General features: G+C 39.6%; 1 long non-coding RNA gene across 1 annotated transcript in view; it reads right to left on the bottom strand.

Moving 5' to 3' along the window:
* LOC141414047 (uncharacterized) overlaps positions 1 to 10,183 on the bottom strand; it is a 49,883-nt gene extending 39,700 nt beyond the window's left edge. The window contains exon 1 of the long non-coding RNA XR_012439150.1: positions 9,956 to 10,183. This is a non-coding gene — a long non-coding RNA (uncharacterized lncRNA). The remainder of the gene's footprint in view (positions 1 to 9,955) is intronic.
* Positions 10,184 to 17,757: the final 7,574 nt, after the last annotated feature.

Below are 17,757 nucleotides of genomic sequence, written 5' to 3'. Positions count from 1 at the left end.
CATGTTTAACTATTAAGTCAGATATAAAAGAATATAAAAGAAAGGGAGAGCTGGGTGCTGATATCTCATGCCTGTAATCCTAGCTACTCAGGAGGCAGACATCAGGAGGACTGCAGTTCAAAGCCAGCGTGGGCAAACAGTTTGAGAGACCCTGTCTCGAAAAAATCCTTCACTAAAACAGGGCTGATGGAGTGGCTCAAGGAGAAGGCTTGAGTTCAAACCCCAGTACTGTTAAAAAGAAAAAAAAAGGAAAGAGGAAAAGAGACAGGAAAACTTATTCCCGTCTTTATGAAGCATTTTAATGAAAGGACTGGAGTTACAAAACTCCATGTGTTACTTGGTTTGAGTGTGAATGGTTTCTTCACAGAGTAAGGATAAGTCTTAGTCATAAATTATTGAAATCACTACTAATATTATCAACTTGGAAGGCATTATAAAACAGGTATTAAGAATCATTTTCCAGAAATTGTTAGATAATTGTAGCAGATCAATAATGAGATTGACCTGATTACAAAAGATACTCATGTTTGGCTGGGGATGTAGCTCAAGTAGTAGAGAACCTATATAGCAAGTGCATGGCCATGAGTTCAAAGCCCAGTAATGTCAAAAAAAAAAAAATAGAAATAAGTTGGGAAGAAAATACTGTATTTTGGGCCCATTTGATAGAAATCATTTCATTTTTTTTCCTTCAAATAATTTAAGAAGTTGAATTCTTTGTGACTGTTTTTTCTGAAATGCAGAAAGAATGTGTTAAAATACAAGATTGCCAAGACTGATACTGGCTTTTGAAAGAATACTAATAACTTTTTAGTTGCTAAGTTTCTTTTTATACTTAGAAAATACTCCAGCTATTCTTAAGAAGTATTTTGAAAATCCAAAGAAGTAACTTTGATTGTAGCTTTTATACAATGTTGCCATTATTGTTTCTGACGCTATTGCCAAAAAGGAGGGCTCAGCATATGAGTACTATAAGCAGCTGTGAATAGCTTTGCTTACAACAGAATTTAGAAGAAGAAATGATAAATGCATGCCATTTAAAGTAAGGATATTGTGAAAGAAAATTGCCATGCTTTATGGTAAAATGATCTACTGAGATGGGAAAGTTTTAAGTGAAATGGAAACATAAGTCATCATGTCTCCCTTAGCTTGCCTTGATTCAACAGAAGGAAAAAGGTGAGTGCAATGGACATTTGGTGGAGTTTTGGCTGTCCAGCCTTCTCCCCTTCTTTTTTTTTTTTTGAGGGGGGTTGGGGGGATGGTAGTTGTTCCTTTGGAGGGAAATCCTTTTGTTGTTGTTCTGTGGGCAACTCCTGGCACATACTTCTCAATGCTGCTGTGTCCAACACAGAAGCAGAAAGCCTTCCACCTGCCCTTACTTGAGCAATAAAGTTCTCCTTGCTGGGATTTTGCATGTTGAATGAGTGAACCCAAGACAGGAAATAAGATTGCTCCCAGGAGCAATGGGATGGTTCTGAGATGGTGCTTTCTCTGTTGTTTCAACTCCGAGGCTCCCTGTATCCAACTGTTTTCAAGCCCTTGAGCTGGCTGTCATTTTGTGAGTCCCTAATGGCTACTTGTACATTTATATATAGATTCATCTGCATATAACAGAAATAAAAATAATGGGTATATAAACAAGGCACAAGTTTTACTTTCACACAAGAGTTTGGACATAGACATTTGGGTACTATGGTGGTTCTGCAGTTGCCTGAAACCCAGAGTGCTTCTAGATGTCTGCTTTTCCCATCTCTAAGGTATGGATCAACATGGAACTCTAAAAAAAAATAATTAATTAAAAAAATGGAGCTCTAGCCATCACACATGTAATGGGGGGGGTGGGGGGTGGGGAGGAAGAAGTATGTGCTTCCACCTTTTAAGGCTTTAAGGATAAGTTCAGGAAAATGTCCATACAGTCCATCGGTCAAAACACAGTCACATGCTCAGACCTAGCTGCAAGGGAGGCTAGGAAATGTGGGGTGTTTTTGGTTTTGATTCAGACTGAATTAAAGGAAATGTGGTCTTTATTCACGTTAAGTCATGTGCCTAGAGTTTTACACTGAGCAAAAGGAAAGAGCAGAAGTTGAATGATAGCAAGCACTCTCTCACCTTTTTAATACATTTTTACTTAAGATAGTCAGGCCAGGAGCCAGTGGCTCACACCTGCAATCCTAGCTACTTAGGAGGCAAAGATCAAAAGCATTGCAGTCAGAAGCCAGCCCAGGAAAATAGTTCTTGAGACCTTATCTTGAAAAAACCCATCACAAAAAAAGGGCTGTGGAATGGCTCAAGGTGAAGGCCCTGAGTTCAAACCCCAGTACCGCAAAAAAAAAAAAAAAGTCAGAAATGCTTTCTGTTACTATCAACCAAAAATTGTGTGATTCAGTGAAGAAACCCTAAATACAGTGACTTAGAGAAGTATTGTGTAGCAATCTCTTACATCATCACAAATCCCAAAGTGTAAGTAAAAACTGGGGGTCATCTTTATCTTTATTCTCCTTATGTATTCAGTTAATCACCCAAGCATGCACTGGTCTCTGAGTTCGATCCTCAGCACCATTTAAAAGAAAATCTTAATTCTGCCCCTTTCACTTCATTCTAGCATCATTGCCTTAAATCAAGCCCTTGATACTAATTCCCACTCCTGCCACTTTTCCCACTCCCTCATCCCTACAGTTCCACTGTTCTCCTGTGGAACGCTTTGCCTAAGATCTAGACCTATGCAATGGATATTCAACTTCCCTGCAAAATGCTTTAATTAATTCTTCTTAAGGATAAAATCCAAACTTTTTTCATATGGTATACAAGGACCTTCACTGCGTGTTCCTTTTAGTTCTCTCTCACTCTCTCTTTTTCCTTCTCTCTGACAGGAGTGGGGTTTGATCTCAGGAATTCATGCTTACAAAGCAGGTGCTTTACCACTTGAGCCACACCTCCAGTCCATTTTGCTCTGGTTATTTTGGTGATGGGGTCTTGAGAACCACTTGCTTGGGCTGGTGTCAAACCATGATCTTCCTGATCTCAGTCTCCTAAGTAGCTAGGATTACAGGCATGAGTTACAAGTATCCAGCTAGACTTGTCGTTTGACATTCCAAATTGTCAACACCTACATGCCTGGTACCTTGGCTATTCCCCATGTCTCTCACCTGACGCTGCTCTGATGATAGTCCATCTTTGTTTGCATGCAATATTCAGGTAATTTGGAACTACAGGTGATTCAGTGTGGCAGGGAAAGATGTGAACCAGCATGCTGTCCAGACAGATGAGAAACTAGCACGACCCCCTTCTTAAGGGGTATTGTGTGAATGGGGAATGCAGCATGGTGACCAGATTATTATTTTTGCTCATTTCTGTCCTCAGTCCTAAATATGGTGCCAGATCCTTACAAGTCAACATCAGCAATATGACAGGTCACTACAGACAACAGTGGACAGCGATCCTCTCTGATATACATACACAAGCATGCTTCACTAATTTAACCCAGTGTAAGTTATCTGTATGACTCAAAATGACTAGAAAATAGCATGGTCTGAAGTTACAGATATGTACATGAAGGTCATTTTTTTCCTTTGTCAGCATTCTGTACCATATACAGATATCAATTAAATGATCAATGTAATAGATAATTATTACATGTGGATAAAATAAGATAAAGAGCTGGCAGCCAGTGGCTCACACCTGGATTCCTAGCTACTCAGGAGGCAGAGATCAGGAGGATCTCAGTTCAAAGCAAGCCTGGGCAAATAGTTCAGGAGACCCTATCTTGAAAAAAAACAATCACAAAAAGCAGGAGTGGGGAGTAGCTGGTGGAGTGACTCAAGGTGTAGGTCCTGAGTTCAAACCCCAGTATTGCAAAAAAATAATAAATTTAAAAAACCAGGGCAAAATGGACTGGAGGTATGGCTCAAGTAGTAGACTGCCTGCTTTGAAAAGTGTGAAGCCCTGAGTTCAAATAGCAGTCCCACCCTAAATAAATAAATAAGAGAAAGAAAATATATTAATATGTTCAAATAACATTAATAATGAACATGAAATTAAGAAATGTTTCCTCTTCCATTTACAATAGCCTCAAAAAAAAAATCAAATACCTAGATGTAAACCTAACAAAGGATGTGAACGACCTCTACAAGGAAAACTATAAACTTCTGAAGAAAGAGATTGAGGAAGACAATAGAAAGTAGAGAGATCTCCCATGCTCATGGATTGGTAGAATCATTATAGTAAAAAATGTCTATACTCCCAAAAGTAATCTACATGTTTAATGCAATTCCCATCAAAACTCCAATGACATTCATTAAAGAGATTGAAAATTCTACCGTTAAATTTATGTGGAAACACAAGAGGCCACGAATAGCCAAGGCAATACTCAGTCAAAAGAACAATGCTGGAGGTATCACAATACCTGACTTCAAACTATATTACAAAGCAATAACAATAAGAACAGCATGGTACTGGCACAAAAACAGACATGAAGACAAGTGGAACAGAATAGAGGACCCAGATATGAAGCCAGACAACTATAACCAACTTGCCTTTGACAAAGGAGCTAAAAATATACAATGGAGAAAAGACAGCCTCTTCAACAAAAACTGCTGGGAAAACTGGTTAGCAGTCTGCAAAAAAAACCTGAAACTAGATCCATGTATATCATCCTATACCAATATTAACTCAAAATGGATCAAGGATCTTAATATCAGACCCCAAACTCTAAAGTTGATACAGGAAAGAGTAGGAAATACTCTGGAATTATTATGTATATGTAAGAACTTTCTCAGTGGAACCCCAGCAGCACAGCAACTAAGAGATAGCATAGATAAATGGGACTTCATAAAACTAAAAAGCTTCTGCTCAACAAAAGAAATGGTCCCTAAACTGAAGAGAACACCCACAAAAGGGGAGAAAATATTTGCCAGCTACACATCAGACGAAGGACTGATAACCAGAATATATAGGGAACTTAAAAAACTAAATTCTCCCAAAATTAATGAACCAATAAAGAAATGGGCAAGTGAACTAAACAGAACTTTCTCAAAAGAAGAAATTCAAATGGTCAAAAAACACATGAAAAAATGCTCACCATCTCTAGTAATAAAGGAAATGCAAATTAAAACCACACTAAGATTCCACCTCACCCCTGTTAGAATAGCCATCATCAGCAACACCACCAACAACAGGTGTTGGCGAGGATGTGGGGAAAAAGGAACCCTCTTACACTGCTGGTGGGAATGTAAACTAGTACAACCACTCTGAAAAAAAATTTGGAGACTACTTAAAAAGCTAAACATTGATCTATCATATGATCCAGCAATACCACTCTTGGGGATATACCCAAAAGACTGTGACACAGGTTACTCCAGAGGCACCTGCACACCCATGTTTATTGCAGCACTATTCACAACAGCCAAGATGCCCCATTACTGATGAATGGATCAAGAAAATGTGGTATCTATACACAATGGAATTTTATGCAGCCATGAAGAAGAACGAAATGTTATCATTTGCTGGTAAATGGATGGAATTGGAGAACATCATTCTGAGTGAGGTTAGCCTGGCCCAAAAGACCAAAAATCATGTTTTTCCCTCATATGTGGACATTAGATCAAGGGCAAACACAACAAGGTGACTGGAATTTGATCACAAGATAAAAGTGAGAGCGCACAAGGGAGATATGAGGATAGGTAAGACACCTAAAAAATTAGCTAGCATTTGTTGCCCTCAACACAGAGAAACTGAAGCAGATACCTTAAAAGTACCTGAAGCCAATAGGAGAAGGGGACCAGGAACTAGAGAAAAGGTTAGATCAAAAAGAATTAACATAAAAGGTAACACACACGAACAGGAAATTAATGTGAGTCACTCCCTGTACAGCTATCCTTATCTCAACCAGCAAAAACCCTTGTTCCTCCCTATTATTGCTTAAACTCTCTCTTCAACAAAACTAGAGATAAGGGCAAAATAGTTTTTGCCAGGTATTGAGGGGGTGGGGGAAGAGAGGGAGGGGGCGGGGTGGGTGGTAAGGGAGGGGGTGGGGGGAGGGGGGAGAAATGACCCAAACATTGTATGCACATATGAATAAATAAATAAATAAATAAAAAGAAAGAAATGTTTCCTCATCAGGATGATAGTGAATAAAATGAAATGATGCCTAAGGATGTTTATTGCATAAGCTTTTACCATAAGATAAATTCCTGTGTGTAGCAGAATGTCAGGCGAAATAGGATTAAACTGAAAAGAAAATATGAGTATTAGAATAAAGAAGGTTCTGGGGAAAGCTCATTACAAGAATGGATTACTGAGCATGTTACAGACTGATGGGAATGGACATTTACCTGTCTAGGATGACTTCATTATGGTTCTGCCTACAAGCATGAGGTTGAGTTGGTGACTTTTGCACTAGGATTTTATAGTTTTATTGAAAAGAATATTAAACCTGCACATTTTCATATTTAAATTTGTTATAGTGGAATATGTCCATGCAAAGATCAAATTGTTGATTTACAGGAAATCTATAACCTGGATTTTGTGGGATCCAGATTCTGTGTTGACTTTTATAGGATATTCCTCTATAAAAAGCCTGACATAAAAAGAATCATAAATTTGATAGTTCTTAGCAATCTAGTACTTAATTTCACTTAAAGGTATACTGGATTGAATTAACACATTACATACAAATTATTTAGGTTGCTCTTTTATACCCAAATATGAAATTAATCATCTATAAATCTAGTTTTTCCAATAAGGCTATAGTGTGGACATGAGTGGAATATAATTTCCATTCATTCTTCTTATGTGAATATTTATGTATGTATGTATTGAGACAAGATCTCACTGTGTGCCTAAGACTGGACTTGAACTTTCTGGTCTGGAACTCATGATCTTCCTGCCTCAGCCTTCTGAGTGCTGAGATTATAGGCACATACCACCATGCTTTATTTATACAGTTGTTTGAGGGAGGCAAGTGGGTAACCATTTGCAAACCAGTTTTAGATGAAAAAACATTCAATCATTGCATTGATATAAATGTTTAAATAGCAAAGAGGGGCTGGGAGATAGCTCAGTGAAAGAGCACTAACCTAACATGAGGCCCTGGGTTTGATACCCAGCACCACAAAATGAGCAAACAAAAACCCCTAAAGAGTCAAAGAGGTAAGTTTAAAAAAAGAAAAAAGGATATGTTTTATCTATATGCATTAAAATGGAAGCACAAATGCATCTGTTTAAGAATCATAAACATATGAATTAACATTGATACACAGTTCATAGAAAGAAAGAATATTCCAAAAATCACTCAGAATCTTTCAAATGAAATGGCACTCTGGTATATTTCCTCCCAGTCCTGCATGTTTTTTTATTGGCTTGTTTGCAGCAGTGTGGATGGACCCCAGGGCCTGCACATGCTAGGTAAGCACTCACCACCAAACTATATTCTCAGTCCTCTCACCAGCCTTTTATGTACAATATATATATTTTGGTACTGGAGCTTGAACTCAGGACCTTCACCTTGAGCCTCTCCACCAGCCCTATTTTTGTGTTAGATGTGTTCTAGATAGGGTCTTTCAAATTATTTGCCTGGGTTGGCTTCTAACCGTGATCCTCCTGATCTCTGCCTCCTGAGTAGCTAGGATTACAGGTGTGAACTACTAGCACCCAGCCTCATAATTGATATTTTAACAAATATCAGACTGGATATTTTCCCTTAAATGTTTATTTTTATATCAATTTAGACTTACAGAAAGGTTGCAAAAATACTGTAAAGCTCTAGCTCCCTTCTACTCTTCACGTAGATCTCCCCAGAGTTTTATCACACTTGCTTTTGTCTTCCCTCTCCCTCTCTCTGAACCTTTACAGAGTAATTTAGATATATATCCTAAAAACAAGGAATTCCACAGTAACCACAGTACAGCGATCAAAATCAGGCAATTAGTATTGATACATTATTATCTAATACTGCTCATGTCTCACTAATTCTCCCAACAACGTCCTTTAAAACAAAAGACCCTGGGTCTATTTGGTTATACCTTTTAATTTCCAGTCTTTCTTAGTGCTTTGTTTTTGTTTTTCTGAGATGGGGTTTTGCTACATTGCCCAAGTTAATCTCATACTCCTGGACTCAAGTAATCCTTTTGTCATAACTTCCCAGTAGCTGGGACTACAGATGTGTACCACCATGCCCAGCTGGTAGTTTTTTTTTTTTTATTACTGACCTTTTGAAAAATAAAGACCAGTTATTTTGTAAAATGTTCCTTCATTTGGAATTGTCTGATGTTTCCTAAGACTAAGTTCAAGTTGTTTTTTTTGGCAAAAATACCATAAAAGTGACATTATAATCTTCTTCATATATATATATACTGTTAAGAGGCTCATGATGTCAATTTGTCCCATTACAGATGGTGGTGACTTTGACCATGAGCACAGAATTTTGCATCCTACATTTTGTTTCACAATAATATTATAAAAACATCTCATGTCATTCAAAATTCTTACAAACATCATTCTAGTGCCTAAAAAATAGCTATCTCACTTATGAACATGTCATAATTTGATAATTAATATTTCTGTTTCATATATCATTGTACTGGTAAGAACTTTCAGAATAATATATAACAACAGAATTAATGGACATTTTATTGCACACCTGATTTCAATGGAAATATTTTTAGTGTTTTACCATCAAGTATTTTACTAGCTGTTGGTTTCAAATGTTTTTCACAATGTTGGGGAAATATTTTCTATAGCCGCTTAAACTCAAGAGCCAAGAAATCTCTGGTTGTTCTATTAATTCATTTAACCATAAATCTGTAATCGCCCAGTCCTCTCCCATGTCCTATACATCTGTTGTACATATGTGTGTTTGAGCTGTATTGCTTGTCTATGCATTTTCTCTTGCCCTCTGGGAATTGTCTCTTGTTTGGTATTCTGGAGCTTGCCATTCAAAACCTACTTCCTCAAGCTGGGTGTGGTGGTGCATATCTGTAATCTCAGCCCCTGGGAGGCGGAGGAAGGAGGATCACAAGTTCAAGGCCAACCTGGGCCACATAATGAGACCCCCCCATCTCCAAAAACAAAACAAAACACCTGCTCCCTCAGCAACTCTCTTCCTTAGAACAAATATAGTTCATCATCAATGTCAAGTTCTACCCTCTCCCCTCTGGGTTTTGTGTAGCTGCTAACCTTGGGTGAGGGTGAGAGACAAGAGGTGGTAGCTACCTCTGTTTAACTGAATATGAATGTAAGATGGCAATGCAGGCTGGCTGTCATCTCTCTCTGGGCAGCTGACCAACATGACTGCCCCAATGAGGCAGATGCCCTGAGGTCACCTGCCACACAAGTGTCTTCTCCCCCTCTTATCTCCTCTGGGGATTCTTTCCGGGGCCTGCTGGGGCTTCACTATAACACATTTCCTGGTTTATGGAGGTCTGGTTTGGGCTGCTGTCCATTTCCCTCACCACTAATGGAAACCCACAGCCTCTTGGTGTTGGGGGACTTTCAGCAGGAAGTAGTAGCTTTCTTAGAAAGTTAGCTGGCTTCAGTAGGTTGCCTCCCCAGTCCTTGGGAAATGTTTCATCCTTGTCCTGATGAATTCAAGAGAATGCAGACTGCCCCACCAGACTGTCTCTGCCTCTCCATCTCTCTCCCAGTACCTCTTTCTTTGCTCAGACAGGCACAGGGGGTACAGGACATGTGCTGCCTAGACGTAGGTCTGCCTGGAGTCCACTGAAGTGCCAGCCACCCTTTCTTGCAGGCATCCCTGCAACATAGTTTACAAGAGATCCTCTAAGCATTTCCCACTTTACTCACCATGCTGTGGGAAGGAAGGAATCGCCCTTCACCACGAACTCACTCCTCACCAAGCCCACGGCTCTCCTCCCCCACGACACGCACGAGTCCATACATGTGTCTTAAACGAGTGACACCAGGGTAGAGTCCACCACTCTATGTATCTTAGGTACAAACTTACATGGAAATCGTTCCTTGTGTATGTGGTAGCAGGAAAAGGGAAGAGCTGAAAAGCACTGTTGCAGAGACAGGGCATACACACAGAACAGAGAAATCAATAAGAGGAGGGTCGTAAGTATCCTCTTCAAGCTCAGGAACAAGTAGATAAGCAAATGAAGTGAATAAGAGTGGGAGACGTCTATAATTTGCCTCTCAAGGACTTAGCAACTCTTTCCCAGTCACGGCAAGTGACTCCACACACAGCTGACAAACTGTACACTAGCAACTCCAGCGGATGCCAGTTACATTGCACACCAAGTAAATAGAGACCCTTGGACTTGTGCAGTGCACAGTCTGCACAACATTCACCGCAGATCTGGCAAACAGTCCTCACATTCCTTTGTGACCCACGGCTTGCCCTCTCCTAGTGAACACAGTCTAATGATAGGATTCAACTCCTGGCCCTAGAATTAGAGCACATGACCAGGCCTAACACATTCCATTCCCATGGCCTTTGGGTTGATAGCAGCCATGTCAACTAAACCTAAACTAGTCCAATTAGTCCCCCTTGATGGAAATGCCCAGCATATTAGGAAATAATTTTTCAAATGAAAACCCTGATTTTTTTCTATACTAACAGTACCTAATGGTGACAGTAACTATCGATTAAATGTTTCAGAATGAAGGACTTAGGTTTTTTTCTAAGCTATGATGGTGGCATTTTGACTAATTCAGCCACTCTCTTGTGCTCAATTGACACCACTGAAATTGAGCAGCATGCCAGGTGTGGTGGCTCACACCTATAATCCCAGCGACTTGGGAGGCAGAGATCAAGAGGATGGTGGTCTGAGGTTGGCTAGGCAAAAATCAAGAGACTATATCTGAAAAAAAGCTAAAACAAAAAGGGGTGGAGGCATGGCCCAAGGGATAAAGTGACTGCAGGTGTGAGGCCCTGAGTTCAAATCCCAGTACTGCCAATAAAAGAAAGCAAGCAACTGGGCTGCCAAGGATCTATTAAACACAGTCATAGGAAAAAGTTTTCCTTGGACTAGAATATAGCTCAGGAGTAGAGTGCTTGTCTAGCATATGTGAGGCCCTGGGTTTGATCTCCAACAACAGAAAAATACAGAGAGAGGGAAGGGAAGGGAAGGGAAGGGAAGGGAAGGGAAGGGAAGGGAAGGGAAGGGAAGGGAAGGGGGAAGAAGGAAGGAAAGAAGGGAGGAAAGAGGAAAGAAGGGAGGGAGAAAAGGAGGGAGGGAGGGGGAGGGAGGGAGGTTTTTCTATGACTGAACTACAAGCATTGCCATAGGCTCTCAGGCAGCAGTCAAGGCTAGAAGAACCAGGGAGGTATTGGGAGGTAGTGATGTCCTATCACTGCAGGGACCAAGCCCAAGCTGGATGATCAATTGTCCATAAAGCTGGTAGTTGAGGGAATCCAAATGCCCATGGGGGCCTGGACTTTATATTGCCACAGTGATGTCTTCCATGTGGGCTTTTAAAATAGTAAAGATATTCAAACATATGCACACAAACAGAAACATGATATTCCAAGAATTAAATAGATTGTGCTATAGATTTCCCTCCAAAAAATTCTGGAAGCACCCGAGTGTGAAGATGCTTTCATTTGCAGAGTATCATTCAACTGAATTGCCATGCCAGACCGCCAAGATTATGAACCAGATTCTCGGGTGTTTTTTTTCACAATTTTTTTAGACAGTCTATTTCTCTGTGCATTATGTTATTTTTATGTTACTAATTTAAATTTTATGAAGCTTTCTCCCATATATTTCCCCATATATCTGTCTAAAAACACATGTACAACACAGAGACTTTTGGTCATTTATGTCTCTTTTTCTTTTTTTTTTTGGTACCGGGGTTTGAACTCAGGACCTACACTTAGAGCCACTCACCAGCCCTTATTGTGAAGGGTTTTTCAAGATAGGGTCTCAAGAACTATTTGCCTGGACTGTTTTCAAACTGCCATCCTCCTGATCTCTGCCTCCTGAGTAGCTAGGATTACAGGTGTGAGCCATTGGCACCCAGCTGGTTATTTATGTCTTTAACTCCACCAATTTATTTGCAGATTCACTGACTTTCAAAGCAGTTTGAAAATTAATGCTAAATCAATACTTTGTATAAATTTATTATGATTTTACTTTGTTTAAATTTATGATTTTAAAATAACTGTAAATTATTTGCAATAGATTGTTTGACTGATGTGGTGTAAAACTCTATTGTATATAAATGAAAACACTAAGCAAGCTGAAGGCAGAAAACCACTACCACCCTAATGCAGCAGCTTCTGAATGAGAAATGAGATAGCATTTTTATGCAGCACAGGGTAAAAGTGCAGCCTGGGAGATTTTAGCATACTCTACAGTTGCCCTGAGTCTTACAGGTCACTCCATCTACAACCCAGCCAGACTGAAAGTGTTAACTTCTCACCACTGCTCTGAATGCTGAAATCCCTAACATGGTAATGTTCAAGAAAGCCCATCTTCATAAAGTGAGTCTGGACTATTTAGCATCTATACCTGGAAATTGTCTTAACTAGTGGGTATTCCAAAATGTCATTTCCTTTTCAATGCAGGAGTTTTTCCATAATTTCTCTAATGTTTTGAGTATTGTATCATCTTTTAAGTAGAAGCAAATTGTCAGTTTAATGTGTGTGTGGGGGGGGAGCGTTTAATTCTGATCATATTTTCAGGGCTTACCTTTTATTTCTTCCATATCTTTCTGCTTTCAACACCTCTTAAACTGGAAGCGTGCTTAATAGTTTACATAAGAAGGAAAGTGTGCTTAATAGCCAGAGTATTTTCCTAAAGGCATGTATGTCACAGCTCAGCGGATTTTCACAAGTGAGCACATCTCTTTAACCTCAACCAGATCAAGACACAGAAGATTACTGGCTCCTCAGTAACACACACCAGTCCGCCTCCTGAAGGCAACCTCTATCCAGACTTCCGTACCTTACATTACTCCCCTTGCCCTCCTCCCCCCGCCACCCCACTTTTTTTCCTTTGTAGTACTGGGGATTGAATCCAGGGCCTGGTACCTGCTAGACAAGAACTCTCTTCCACATGCACCATGCCTCCAGCCCTCTTGCCTGCGTTTACACTTTATACAAATGGGATCATGCAGGGCTGGGGGCTTAGCTTAAGTGGTAGAGAGGTTTGATCTCCAGTACTGAAAAATAAATAAGAAGGGATAGTATTTTTGTACTTTTGTGAATGATTTCTTCCACTTAATTTAGGTTTGTGAAATGTAGTCATGCAATTGTATTTGGCTTGCTCCTTTTCATTGCTGTATACCATTCTGGTGCACAAGTGGGCCACCACTGGGCTGGGGCGAGGCTCAAGTGGTACAGCACCTCCTAGCAAGAGCAAGACCCTGAGTTTAGCCCCCAATATCAGAAAAAAAAATGTACCACCATTTATTTATCCATTCTGCTGATAAGCATCTGGTTAGTTTGTATGGTTGTCTGCAACTAACATTCTAGAGCATGCCTTTTAGTGAATATAAGTATGCATTTCGTTGGGAATAAATCAAAATAGTATTTTAATTCTACAAAGGTAAGAAGAAAACATCTACTGCCTATCTGTGTTCAGCTTCATGGACATTGACATCATTTTCTAGTCATGAAGGCAACCTATAATAATTTTTCAGATACAAGAAGTATGGATGGATTTGTGGATTTAGAGCCTTAACTCAGGAGTATGAGAAATTAACTTTATTATTACTATTATTAATGTTTTTGGTGGTACTGGGGATTGAGCTCAGGGCCTCACTCCTGCTAGACAGGCACTTTACAACTTGAGCCATACCCTCTAACTCTTTTTGTTGCAGTTTTGCCCAGGCTAGCCTTGGACCATGATCCTCCTATCTCCATGTCCTGAGTAACTGGGATTACAGATGTGCATCACCATGCTTGGCCCAGAAATTAACTTTGTTTTTATATCAGTACATTTCATTTGTACTTTGAGCCCTTATTCCACCCAATGGTAGAGATAATCATAGGGAATGTAGAATGCCCTCCCTGCTTTTCCTACATAGCACCTCAGTTCCAGAGACACACAAGATGCTGGGACTTCTAGTTGATACTTATTTAGGCCGACATGTGCTGAGACACACGGGCCCTTCTGGAGCCCTTCTGGAAACTGGGGCCCCTTCTGGGTCCTGGCCACAGGGCCTGTTCAGGTCCGCTGTCAGCTTTGCCAGGGTAGGATGGACAGATGGCTTCTGGCTCTCTCAGACTGTTGCCATACCCTACCTGCACACACACTCATGTATGCCCTTCCTTTGTGACCACACTTTACTGGTCCATAAACAACCTATTAGCCCAGAGTGGGCACAAAACTGTATGCCCTGAATCTTTCTAGGCCTTGGGTTTTGAAACTCAGAAGCCTCAGTTCTTTTAACTCAAAAACTTTTCACCTGTATCACCCTTTGCTTGAGGCAGTGAATGCTGCTAGCCACAAAGAAATGGAGTGACAGGAAGGGAACACTGTCCTACCACATAAACCTATGTTTGTTTCATGGTTTCCTTGAACTCCTGTGATAGCTTCTTGATTTTAAAAAACAAAAATCAAACAATCAAAAAAAACTTTCCCAATACTGCCTCGAGTTTACTACGATTACAACTAGACCTACATTAAAGTCAACGCAGACTTTGAGGAAGTTGATAGCTCTTTGTTTTCTCTGATATAGTTTCAAAATTCTAGAGAAAAGAAAGCTCAAGGACAGCAAACTAGTATTAGCTACCATCTATTAATCCCACGGTTTATGCCAGATGCATTGCTATAAACACTGCATGTGTTTCCCTTATTTATTTATTTTTTTGAGGTGCGAACGTTTGAACTCAGGGCCTCAGGCTTGCTAGGCAGGCCTCTACTACTTGAGCCATGCCCCTAGCTCCCCTTATTGAAATGTTATAGCAACCTTAAAAACGAGGGTATTATTCCTTCATTTTGTGTATGAGCAAACTGAGGCACATATAAATTGCTGAACGTCACAACTAAGACCTGCAATGACCCAAGAATCAATGTGAATAAGCCCATTATACTCCCTCAATGCACAGAAAGGGCAGGAGATGCAGTTTTGTTATTATTTCCTCCATTAAAAACTAAATCAGCCAGGCACTGTGGCTCATGCCTGTAATCCTAGCTACTCAGGAGGCAGAGATCAGAAGGATCACAGTTCAAAGGCAGCCTGGGCAAATAGTTCGAGAGACCCTATCTCAAAAAAAAACCCATCACAAAAAAGGGCTGCTGGAGTGGCTCAAGGTAAAGGCCCTGAGATCAAGCCCCAGTACCACAAAAGAAAAGAAAAGAAAACAAAACAAAACACTAAAATCCAGGAAGAAGCACCCTTCCAAATAAGAAAAACCAATTGTTCCTTAGTACTGCTCTCTAGGTCCTGGTTCTCAGAGATTATATGACCAAGGACTGACTGTGTAAATAGCAGAGTGAATTGATTGAACTATCTGCTACAATCTCTATGGTTAATTTGTAACATATAAACTTACATGCAAGCAAACAGTCAGTTGAAAATGTTTGCAGAAGACTTACGAACTAAAGTTGATAAAAACAGTTAAACAATATGTGGACAGGAACACACATGCACACTCCACATGTACACACCACACACCCCTCTGTCCTGCACAACAGGCAGTCCCAAGAGCTACTACACTTGAGCAAATTATCTTTAATGAAACTTCAGTTTAGCTAATGCCTTCAAAAATAAAAGCACCCGCCTATTTTAATACTATAATTGGAAAGCTTTGATCTAAAAGTATTGGGTGGAATTAAAAGTCATCTTTACCTCATTTCTTTAACCTTTGGCCCTAAAATGAGTGAATTAGAGCTGGAGGGAGTGGTTCAAGTGGTGGAGCACCTACCTAGCAGTGTAAACGTCAGTACAGCAAAAATAATTTGTTATTTTAAGTTATTAGCTAATTAATTAAAAATTAAATAAGGGAACCTCACAGATTTACATTTTGCTCCTACTAACTAAAGAAATGGTTGCACACAGCAAAACACAGAAGTACACTATCTAGAAAATGAAAGTTCCCCATAAAAGGATCTCCCCAGAGATAACTGTTACCAATGATATGAAACATGTTTTTGTAGATATTTTTAGTATTCGTATAGGAGGTGCCTTCTACCTGTGAACATAGCTCAGTAGTGCAGTGCATCGTTATGCAGTGCATAAAACCCTGGGTTCAATCCCTGCACCAAAAGTGTCAATAAATAAAATAAGCCAAGGGTTGTGGTGCATGCCTGTAGTCCCAGATACTCAAAAGGCAGAGGCAGGAGGATTGTTTGAGCACAGAAGCTCAAGGGCCACCAGGGCGACACTGAAAACATGTCTCAAAAAAAGAAAGTGCTGATATATACTACAAATACGCATGAGCCTAAAAACTGTGTGCTAAGTTGAAGAAGTCAGTCACAAGAGATAACATCACATAATGTGTGATTCCATTTGATGAAATGTCCTGGAATTGTGTTGAGACCCTTACTAAACTAGACAGACAAAGCTCCTGCTATCTTGGCACTCTCATTCCAATAGTGAAAGGAAGAAAGCAGCATGTTCCCGTGCAAGGGTGCTGTCTCACACAGAAGCTGTTTGTGTTTGCTGTGCAGGAAGGCCAATGGGCCAACATGAAAGGCCTCTGTGGGAGGTGGATCTCTGTCCACCTCCTGAATAGCTGGGATTACAGGGGTGTGCACAGCTCATACTATTAATTTTTTGCTTGTCTATTATATTTGACTAACTATAGACAAAATTTATGAAGACACCACTGTTAGTATTTGTAATCTGTTGTTTGCATTTTTTATTTTAAAATCTCATGCTTTTTTGTTGTTCATGTATTTGTTTATTTATTTTATGTATGTTGGTTATTTTTGAGATGGGGGGGTCTCACTTTTTGCTCAGGCTGACCTTGAACTGAGATCCTCCTGATCTCTGTCTCCTGAGTAGCTAGGATTATAGGCGTAAAGACACCAGCACCCAGCTGTTTTGTTTTTGTCTTTTCTTTGTTTGTTTCAGTTTGTTGAAACAGGGTCTTGGAAATTGAGATATTTTTGCCTCTGACTCCAAAGTGTTAGATTATAGGCATGTATCACCATGCTCGGTTCCATGCTTTTTATTATAGGGTTGAAAAGTACTTTCATGATAGGAAAAAACATAATTTCTCACCCACAAAATATGGATAAATTTAGGCAATAAAATGTATACCCATATCTTGAATTGAAATCTAAACACATATAAGTTATTAGTAAAGACAAATCGGGACTCAAGATTCATGATATGCTTTCTTTCCTACAACCTGGCCCCTCAAAGGAGAGATAGTTATCATTCAGAACCCTGGGTTTGGTTTTGTTTCATTATTTACTTTATCTCATTTTTGGAAAAAATTAGTATTTTTAAGGAAAAAAATGTTCTTTGGGAAAGCAGAAATTTGTAACTGGCCAATCTGCATTGGTGCAAAAGCAAATATTCCTAGCATGGTGATAGCCCTTAAGTTGAAGAAAAATTGCCTATAAAACAAATATTGCCATATATATATATATATATATATGTATATATATATATATATATATATATATATATATATATGTATATATATAGACTGATTTTTTAAAAAAAATCTGCATTCCATATTCCCAAAATAGCTTCTCCCAAATAAATCTTTGTGGGTATCTATGGCCCTCCTTTGGAAAATCTGCAGCCTGCCTAGTGGCTTCACATTTCTGTGTAAGACAAGGAAAAATGAGGCATACATCAGAGGTGAGGAAAAGACTCTGGGTCATACCCAAAGAAGTC

Source organism: Castor canadensis, chromosome 11, assembly GCF_047511655.1.
Source record: "Castor canadensis chromosome 11, mCasCan1.hap1v2, whole genome shotgun sequence".
NCBI classification, from domain to species: Eukaryota; Metazoa; Chordata; class Mammalia; order Rodentia; family Castoridae; genus Castor; species Castor canadensis.
Note: the sequence above shows the minus strand (reverse complement) of the source record. Positions and strands in the feature narration are given on the sequence as shown.